This window comes from Ambystoma mexicanum, chromosome 6q (genome assembly GCF_040938575.1).
Source record: "Ambystoma mexicanum isolate Mex_15411 chromosome 6q, UKY_AmexF1_1, whole genome shotgun sequence".
NCBI lineage: Eukaryota > Metazoa > Chordata > Amphibia > Caudata > Ambystomatidae > Ambystoma > Ambystoma mexicanum.
In genome coordinates this window covers 1,423,214,066-1,423,225,025 of record NC_090937.1, presented here as the reverse complement: position 1 = coordinate 1,423,225,025, position 10,960 = coordinate 1,423,214,066, and positions in this window count along the sequence as shown.

Genomic DNA, 10,960 nt, shown 5'->3' with positions numbered 1-10,960 from the left:
GATCAGGCAGTAGGTGATTCGATATGATGGACTGTTGAGAGTGACTGTTGGCTGTCGGAAGCGGCTGCGGGACGAGTGTACGGGACGTGTTAGCTCGAAAAGAGCAGCGTCGGCTTGACGGTCACGGTCACGGGGACGTAGGGTCCCTTACTCTAACCTGAATCTGTGCAGCGCGGCCGCGGAAGGAGCTGCATTTGCCGAACGCTCCAGGAGGAGCGCTGAAAGAGCCGTGTGACGAGTGGGGGTGCCGTGAAGAAGTACAGACCCGTGAGTTTGGCACTGGGCGGCTGGGGTGGACCTCTGAGGTGCGGAGGACCACTCCATATCGTGCGGTCCCTACTGTCAGGTACCTGAGGTGCCTACCTCGGTGCCGTTTGCCGCCTGCCTGCCACCTGCCTGCCCCGGTGCTTCCTGCATATATACATACATTGCGACTGGGAGAAAGTCGCAGACTGCGAGCAGGTCACGGAGAGCGGCTAAAGGCGGCATATAGGAGCCCAGAGAGGTGAGCGGGGAGCTACAACGAGGGGCTGGAGGGTGAGCGTACCTCTGGACCTTTGTGGGGGGGACTTTGAATCCAACCCGTGCGGACTCTTATATTAGCCGGGGGTGTTTACCGCTAGCTACCTATTGATACCACCACGGTCGCTCCTGCACTCTATGCACAATACGCAGATATATTGAGTGAATACGTGGCTCCTACAACAGGGGAACTCAACATACTTACCCGGTGACTGTGGGCTTTGAGCTCTTGAGCCGGATTTTACAGCCCCCTAGACTGCTGGACAAGTGGAAAGTACAGATTAAGGAGGTAATCTGTCTCTACTCGTCAGTGTAATTTCAGGGGAATTTATCCTCTTATTAATCTGCAGTCCCCTTGTATAAATACTAGTGGAGACTAATTGACATCCTTGGGACTCTGAAATTCTAGCGATCCGCTACACAGTTATGCAGCGGGGCAAAAGAGCCCCCTATTCGATTTACAATCTGCGTAAATCTAAGTGCCCCCCTACTAAGGAAATTAAAGAATGCTCGAAAATAGGGGATAAGATCAAGAAGAATGTCAAACTCACTTTACCAGTGACGCAAGGGGCTATCACTGAGTATTTTCCGAAGAATCCTCCCCCTCCCATCAATTCAACAGCAATTGAGGAAATGGTAACATCAAATCCTAGGGGTAATAACTCTTTAAACACCTCTAACTTCGATGACATTGACAACAATTCCCTGTTGGAATTATGCTTATCTATACAGAGAGGAATGCGGGCTCCAACTCCATCAAGACCCTCAAGTAATATAACGCCCCCCAAAGACACCAGCATGACCGAGGCCATAGGGGAGTTAGACACTATGGGAAGGAGTGAACGTCTGTCTGTCTCGCCTAATTTAGCAATGGCGTCGATGGAGGATGAACCTGACAACGAGATAGAAGACAGCATTGATGAGCACCCTAGCTCTTCTAAGATAATTGAGCTGCAATCTTCGGTGGCGGCACTACAATTCGCCATCAAGATACTCTTACAGATGTCTGGACGCATCCTGGCTAATACTAATGCCATTACCTTAGCGCTAGATCATAAAGATCTACCACGAGAAGAGGCAGAGATCAACCTATCGGCGGCATTATGTATAGGTAACGAGATGAATGATCAAGAAGTGGCGATGGAGGGAAATGAAGATCCGGAGGTATTTGATAATAATATGATACCTGAGTTACTCCAAGAAGAAGGGGACGAACAGGAGCGGGAGCACAGTCCCCGGTCTCCCCTCACTCGCAAACAACGCAGATCAGCTAAAAAGGCACAGAAGAACAAAGCAGCTACATTGGAAGTTCAGCATCCTCCATCTAGCCCTAAACCAGCGATTGAGCCACGATCAAAAAAAGCTAGAAAAAGAATGGTAAGAGCCGCCCAAAGGGCCGCTAGGACTAAGGGCCCCTTGACAGACTGGCTGACATCTGAGGAAAAGCCAATTGTAGTGGACGATAATGAAGCTTCTGTGATACATGAAGATCCTGACCTTGAATCCAGTATACATACACATGGGGAAGACGTCCCTGAGATACAGGCGAAAGATCCCGATGAACTTAGCTTAATGGACCAGGAAAAAATTGGGAGCGAGAAATCTACCCAGCGTATATGCTTCATTAAGAACTTATACCCAAGTGGCAAAAACCCCTGGTTAGCACGCTCGGAGTTGCTAGCAAGATTATATCATATACCTCAATTACGCGTGTTAAAATCGGAGGATTTTTTGTTTATTGAACCACTGGGGTGTCCGAATCCCAATGTATCTGCCATACACTGTGTTTTTTCAACCACGGCACAATTAATTAGGAAATATAAAGAAGAGTTGTTAATAGTGGACATTGAGATTGACGTGGACCCCCTGGAGAAGGATCCTGCACAGGAATCCGAGGATTCTACACCAGTAACTGTGGTAGACACTGTGCCTATAATAAGGGGAGGGGAAAACCCGGCGCTGAGGGAAATACAGCAAGTTCTGAAGTCCCTACTTGAAGCAATTCCGCAATTGATTAAGAACCATTGATGTCTATCATTACTCTCCTGGAATTGCAGAGGTTTCTCTCACTTGTTGAGGTCGGAAGGCTCTGCACATATATAGCTGTATTTGCCTACAAGAGACGTGGTCTCTTGATCCGTTATTATTTGACGGCTTTGTGATACATCAAGCGCCTGCTAAACGGGGTAGTAAGGGGCGCCCCTTTGGAGGGCTCCTAATCGGGATTGTGAATTCAATTGTGTCTCGCAAATTACAGTGTAAAGCCGAGGAACAGCTATTGGCAGTTGAGCTTGAACTACATGGTGAGAAAGGCCTGGAAAGGTACTTACTAATTAATCTATATAATCCACCAGGAGACTTGGTATATGACTCTCTGCAGGAGGCGATACAGGATTTGTTATCCGATTGGTGGCTAAAAGTAGGAAATGTTGCTGTGATGATCATGGGGGATTTCAATTGCCATATGTCTGATGAATCAAGCATATCTTCAAATCCAGACCTCAACACAAGATGCGAAATGAATCATGGAAAGAGGGATATTGGGGGTCTGGGTTGGCTCAAATTGTTTGGAGCTTGGGACATGGCCATGATTAATGGCAGAACTCTGGGAGATCGACCGGGGAAACATACCTGGTCTAATGGAACTGCTGTTAGCACATTAGATTATATATTTATGTGCCCCGAGCTCCAGACAAGAGTAGTCGACATGAGTGTGAGGCAAAATGAATGGAGCGATCATGCGTCACTGCAGTGCTCATTTAATATCCCTTTATGCCCTTTGTCGGTTTTGAACATGGGTACCATCCAAACAAACGTGGTAGGCTCCAGAATTGTGTGGTCAGAGAAAAATATCAATTTGGCTACGGAGTCACTTAAAACCATTGCAACTCTGGGCCTCCACGATTTTGATCATATGACTATAAATGAAATTGAGGATTGGATATCCAGATTCACTCGTAAACATGCTTTAGCCAAGAAGGGATATATGTTAAAAACAGGGGGAGCAACGCCCTATTTTAACAAAGAAATCAGGGAAGCCAAGAGAGATTTAAGAGCGGCCATTCGGAGCGTTAAATGGGGGAATGTATATGGAACCGGGTACCGCGAGAAGTTAAGAAAAATTAAAAATCGATATAGAACAGTGGTTAAAAATATCAAGGCCCGTGAGAAAAATACTAGGCATCAAAAATTAGTGCAAACTATTTGCACTAGAAATCCTCGTGGTATCTGGGCCCTCCTTAATGAAAATAGAGAGAAGGTTAAGGGCCCCCTTATTAACCCAATAAGTAAGAAGACGTGGGAAAAATTTCTATTGGACCGAAACAGAGGTGATATCGAAACCCCAAATAAAGAGGGGATAGAGGTGCCCTTTCCTCCGCCCATTGATGTTTCCCCTGAGGCAATATTGGAAAAAATAATTAGCCTCAAATCATCTAGAGCCCCTGGACCCAACGGTCTGGCGAATGTAGTGATTAAGAGCCATCCCTTGTTTTGGGCTGATTTATTCTCTTTGCTCTTTAATAAAATTCTAGAGCAAGGAATAATCCCCCGCACCTGGCAAACAGCTATCCTTATCCCTGTGTTCAAAAAAGGTAACCGTATGGAGCCTAATAACTATAGATTATTATCGATGCTAGATATTTCTGGTAAATTGTTTGCGGCACTGTTACTCAGTGAATTGCAACAATGGGTTGATAAGGCTAAAATACTTAGTAGATTCCAATGCGGTTTTAGACGAGAGTTTTCCACCTCCCATAATCTACTTGTCATGGAACTACTTCGAACACGGGCACTCAGTAAGGGGCAGCCCCCGTTGTATGCTTTGTTTATAGACTTTCAGGCTGCATTTGATTCCATCCCGCGATTAAGGTTATGGGCCAAACTTGAGAAATTGGGATGTCCACCTAACCTATTATACTATCTAAAATTACTCCATTATAACACAACGGCATGCCTTAGATTGGACCAGGAAGGTAATTCAACACGTAATGTGATACAAGATAGTGGGGTTAAACAGGGATGTGTGACAGCACCTTTAGTATACAATCTTTATGTCTACGACATCCCTGCAGCCCTGGCTGAAGCAAATAACTGTCCCCCGAAAGTGGGTGAGGTGCATTGTATGGTACTAGCGTATGCGGATGATCTTGTGATCTTTGATAATACCATAAGCGGTTTGAGGCGTTCTGCTACCGCTTTGTGGGATTACGCCAGAATAAATGGATTGAAGATCAATCTAGATAAAACGAAGGTACTGAGATTCACGAGTAAAAAAGCATCCAGGGTGAATCTTATGGTACATGGAAGTGTCATCCCTTATGCTCCATCCTACCGCTACCTCGGAGTGGATATTGAACCCTTAGGGGATTACTCATTGTGCAGACAGGGGCGCTCCATGAGAGCCATGCAAGTCACTTCACTCATTGCCTCATTTACAAAAAAACAGGGTGGCTTTACCCTTTGGGGAACGCGTCAGCTCTATATCCAAGTAATGGCACCAATGATTATATATGGGCTTGATTCTCTACACACAATGGACCTAGGATGGTTACAAGTCTTGGAGGGTAAGTTCTGGAGACGGATCCTCGGGTTACACCCGGGGATACCAATGGCCCTGATCAGATTAGAACTGGGACTACCCTCCCTTAAAGCCATGGTCTTAAAGAAAAGAGCTGGTTTACATCTCAAGATGACTGATGATTCGATCAATCCCCTCCTATTGGTGATCCATCAGGAGGTGACCAATAAATATACTACGTCACCCCTTTACAAAGATATGGTGACATTCCTAACTGACATTGGATGGACACATAGAAGGGTTAACACCTCCAAGGAAATCCTATATGCCCTAGGTAAAAAAGTGGATCTATGGGATTGGCTTGAGAATTACAATCACATGCGCAACCTCAAGTCGTATCAGTTTATTAAATATCGTTTGTTTAGCTTTATGAAGCCACAAACCTATTTATCCCTCTGTCCCTCTAGTAAACTTAGACGTTTTATTCTCTTACTTAGATTTGAGCAATTGCCCACCCTGTATAACAGAGGGGGTTGGGAAAAAATCCCGTCCAACAAACGTATATGTCGCTTGTGTAAATCCCCTGTTCACCTAGAGACAGCTCGACACCTACTTACGGAATGTTTGAAATTGAGAGCGACAATCATTCGACATCTGGGTGATTTTGCACATGATCATGCTACTATACCTGAAATGTCCTTTTGGTTATATTGCACTAATACCAGCAATATGCATTTATTTATCGCCCTATATAACATCTGGCAACAAGCCGAGCGGGAGTTGAAGTGTGAATTAGTACCATTCTAAGATGGAGGAAATGTAAGGGGGTGCATGATGAATCCACTTAGAGACTGAAATGAGTAAGTTTGATAGTCCATATATAAAGGCCTCAATTAGACTCGGGTGATAGAATGTCAATGTTTATTCCTTAGTTAGGGTGTTTAGTTTTTAGTTTTTATATGAGTTTTTATATGACTTTTCTATTTCCTTTTAACATGAATATGTATATAGCCTAATTGAGCATAAGGTTATGTATTTGTGATTTGTAATATGTAAAAATTATATGTGTAAAGTTTGAATTATTTCATACTACATCACATTAAAGAATAATAATAATAATAAAACACTACTATAACACATATGTACAATACCAAGTGGCCTAAAGGATTAAAGCACAGAATGGGTCCACAACCACAACTTAAAAGGAAAGGGAGCAAGCAGTGCAAATAGACTTTAGGTATGTCCACATCAATCAATCCTTAACTGAGAGGCAGTCCAGTCCCTACGAAGAGTGGAGCCTAACGCGCAAAGGTACTTTAAAGTGCTGGTGCAGAAGGGCGAAAACGGGGTCTCTCGTAGGGGTTGTAGCAGCTCAGGAAGGTGGGTGAGGTGATGCAGAACAGGTCCCCACTATTCGTGAAGGATCTTCCCAAAAGGGCAGAACAGGTTCCAGGAATTGGGAATGGGATGGTAGCTCGGGCTACCTGTGGAAATGCGAGTGGCCCTCAGGGGATACTTGTGAGTAAAAATGAATGGATGCACTAGGGGCCACCGGTAACGGTTGCAGGTACTCACCGGCCACAGGTGCACTCCAGACCAAACTTCGGCAGTCAAGTCCACTTCGGTTGCAGGTTCAAATGCAGCCGTTGTGTGGCCCTGCGGCTTTCAGAGGCGAAGTTACAGCGATGATTCCCTGGCGGGACACTGGTGATTTCTCTGCTCCTGGTGGATGTATCAGCCCAGTTTCACTGTAGCAGGCTTCAGGGTACAGAGGGGCACCACAGCAAGGCACCTGCGAAGTTCATCATCACGGCTGGGCGACACGGTAACCATGTGCCTCTGGTTCAGCCGCTCTCTCTTTATTCCAGGCCTGGGAATGCCAAGTGTACGGAATTCGGTGTGAGAGTGCCGTGAACACAGAGTTTGCGCTGTACCAAGTTTTAGGGGTCTCCTCAAAACAGCAGCGGTTTCAGAGCAAAGGTCCTGCGCAAGCTGGTCAGCCCACTGGTTGGCCCAGGGACAATTCCGAAAAGGCTTACTTGCAGGTTTAGATGAACATACCGTGAATAGTTAGTCCCACTATTCAAATGGGTCGAAGCGCCTTTGCTGGCCTTCTTGTTCGATCAGATGCAGATGGGTCCAGCGGGACAACAGCGGGCTCATGGTGCCAAGCCTTCCAGCAGGTCACCAGCGGTTCCTTGACTCGGCTTCTTAGTTTCAGGATGTTTGGATCCTATCCTAGGTTCAGTGAGAACTCAAGAGATCAACCTGGTGTGGGTGTTTGGGGCCTTCTCCCATCCAGAATATCCTTCATGCCAAAAGTAACCAATGGGACATCTGCTCACATACAGGCACACCAGACATGGACCAATCATGGACCACAGTGGTCCCAGTCATTCCCAGCACACAAGACTCTCTGGCACCCAGGATGTGTATTGAAACTAGACAGTCCAGCCCACATCCTGGAGGCACACACACACAAGGCATGCAGAAGCCAGCAAAAGCTTGGCGTTTCGTTGGAGAATGCATGCCCAAATAAGGACTGACCCGGGTTGGCTCGATCTGCGGAAGGCAAAGAAGCAATATAGCCAAAAGACAGGACAAAGAACCTCGTGGCATGGTCATTTTGGAGCCAGGCCACCTTCCGGTGCCAACCGCGGTAAACACGGTTTGTATGGCAAGAAAGGGTTAAAAATACGCAAAAAGATAAGCTCCCACCAGCACTGTCCAAGGCACATCTACACGTCTAAAAAAACTTTGTGGGAGTCTAGGGCCTTTGGAAACGAAAGGAAGACTCAAGCACACTGTACTGTAAGGTACATTGCGCACTTGTAACATGTTGCAGAAAAGTTGCAACATTGGCAAAGACTAAGGGAAACAAAGTCTCCTAGTGCTGACTGTCTTTAAGGGCATGTCAGTTTCCCCTTAATAAAGTGAGCAAAAGACCAGTGGAGTGCAGCTGAACGCTGTGCTTCTCTAGAAAAAGTCAGACTATTGTATTTAAACAGCAGCAAAAAGTTGGGGGGTATACAACTGAAGGGAAAATTACATATAAATGGGAAACTTTCCTAACAGGCGGTAGTAGGTAAAACATCTGGGGGCTGATTCATGGAATTTTTCACACAGAAAATAGGCTAGTTGTGCCAAATCTGCACGTGCAACTCTGTTTATCGATTCATAGAATCGAATGCGCAGGACTGATCCTGGACTTGCGTCGATTTCGCGCTGCCCTGGCACACCTGTGCAAGCCGTCGAGGGCCTTTGCGCAAGACTCCGAGCAGTGGGTGGGCGTGGCCTGCACAGAGGGCTGGCAAGGGGTCTGAGCACAAGAAATGGGGAATAACTTACAAAGAAGTGGGCAGTCCCTCGCAAGCCCACTATTGCGCAGCATGAGACGTATTAATGGAATAGATCACACAACGTCTCGGCTGGCAAATGCCCATGTAAGTCCTTCATAGGATCCGCCACCCAAAGGCTGGCGTAAATTTAATTGCGTGTAGGATTTTCAGTGCGCAGGTTGGATTGCATTTTGTATTTCAGGGTGCTTGCACTCAATAGTGGTTCTGATGTAACATAGGGGTGCGCGTACGCTGTGTCACGGGGTGCAGCAATGTTTTATGTAGGTTTGCACTCACTTTAACTGAGTTTTTGCTGGGTTACTATTTTTCATGCGCATGTTGTCGGGGTGGCGGATACAGTTATGGGGGACCCCGCGTATGCTCAATAAGTCACAGGACCGCTTAGGGGGGGACCCCATGCACTGTTTAAAGGGTGCATGCATTCGCTCCTGGAGGATCTGGCGGTAGCTGATCTGGCAGTTTCTTGCTTTGCGTGTGGGCCTGTCAGTGGTCTTTCAGCAGGGACTTGCGAATACAGTTACTTTGTGCCAACAATTCCATGAATACGCGTTGCGCGCAGATTTTCTAAATTGCGCAGTGGCCTTCTCGGAGTGCAGCCATTGCGGCGATTTCTTCGTGAATTTACATAAATGGCCTCCTGGTGTTATTTATATATCACATTTGTTGCCACTCTGTCTAATCATGAGTTTCCACCTGCTTTTGTGTTTGCGGTAATACAGCATGACCCTAATGGAGGCTGATGGGATCCAAAATGGGGACTAACACAACCATCTGCATGACTTAGAATCATGCAGACTTTTCACGTTACTGCACGCCTATCATATACGGTAATAGTAAACGAGTTTGTTGGTGTTATCAGGGGTAAAACCCCCAAGCTCGTAATCAAGCCCTATGTGTGAATAATACATGTATGTGTGTGCTTTCAAATGCATTGGTATATATTTATTTGCTGTTTTCTTGTGTAAGAATGCATACCTGTATGTGAGTGTGGGTCTCTGTGAACATGAGTGTCTACCTCCATGCATACCTGCATCTTCTTGATTGTGAATTAATATCTGTGTTTGTGAGTGCATGTGCTTGTTGATGTGTGATCTGTTTGATGGGAGAAATTAATCATCCTATTTCTATTTTTATTAGTAGGTAACAGTTATTACAACATTGTAAACATCAAATAAATAGCATTAATAATAATGAAACAAACAATTGCACAATCCTTATACCAAGATAAAAACAATAACATTTAAAATATCAACAAAGTAGTACCAGATGTTCCACTGTATATTGAATAAAAACATAGCATTATATTCAGTATCAACACTTTTGCTTCTGTACACACATACGGGCGGATTATACACACCGGAAAAGACATGTCCTATAGTGTGTATGTATCTCTTTCGAGGCAACTGCAGTTGCATCTGATGACAATATGCTGCCAGGCATGTGATGGCAGCATATGGCAATGGTTACTTGGACCCGAGCATGTGATGGCAAAACCAGGACCACTGGAGGAGGAGTAGGGCATATCAAGAAACTACCTGGGCGTGCGATTGCCAATGCTATACCCAGGCATATGATGTCAACAGATGCCAAATGATAAGAATACCAAGGGGACATAGCAATATTATGCCCATTTCAGCATTTGGGAGTAGTACTCAGATATTGTATGGCTTTAGTTTGCCTCAAGGGGCCTTTCCTACAATGCTCTATGAGTGCACCTCTTCCTGCAACAATCCACGCTGTACATATACAAAATGTTATGTTAGACGCACCCAGCAGCTCAACGCCAATATGTTTTGATACAATTTGTATTGGGTCTTATCACATTCCAGCCATTTGCTTAGCCTTTTGGCAAAAACGTGGGTTTGTGGGTGGTTTTTTTGGCAAAAGGTTGCCATTTGATTGGCTTTGCAAGGTAGTTCCGGGGTTACCTTTGTCTGTTTCCAGGTCAGCCTGTGTTGCTGTGCTTTTACATAGAAAAGCATGCTCGAAACGACCAATTGGTGCACTTTTCAGCAATAAATGGAACTCTATACTAGGCAACACACACGCACGTACGCACAAAAGGCATCTTTGCCAATACTTGCTTCTTGTGTTCGCGATAGAGCTAAATTATACAGCCTCAAGCTCTCAGAGAACCTTGTACAATAAGAGAAACACTCTGAAATGGACATGAAGGCCCGCGAGCCAAGCGGGGGTAGCATAATGAAGTGGGCAAGTAATGTTTACTTTACAACCTATCATTAATAGAATCGCTGATGACCTTTAAAATCATACTTGCAAATGCTGATACAGCTTCTGAAACTGGTGCTGATCCAGGCAGTCCACCTCACCGTCTGCTGCTCTGGATTAGCTCTGGGCTATGCTAAATTGCCACAGCAAAAAGCACCGTGAAATATTGCTTTCTTGGAACTAGCAACGTCCAAAAATAGGATAAGTGAAAAAGAAGCTCTGTTTGGAATTCTGGATGTGGTAGGTCGTGTGATTATTAGACAGGCGACAGAGGCTCTCCTAGCAGAGAAAGGGGGTGGAAAGAGAAGCGGAGAGACTGTACAATAAAGGA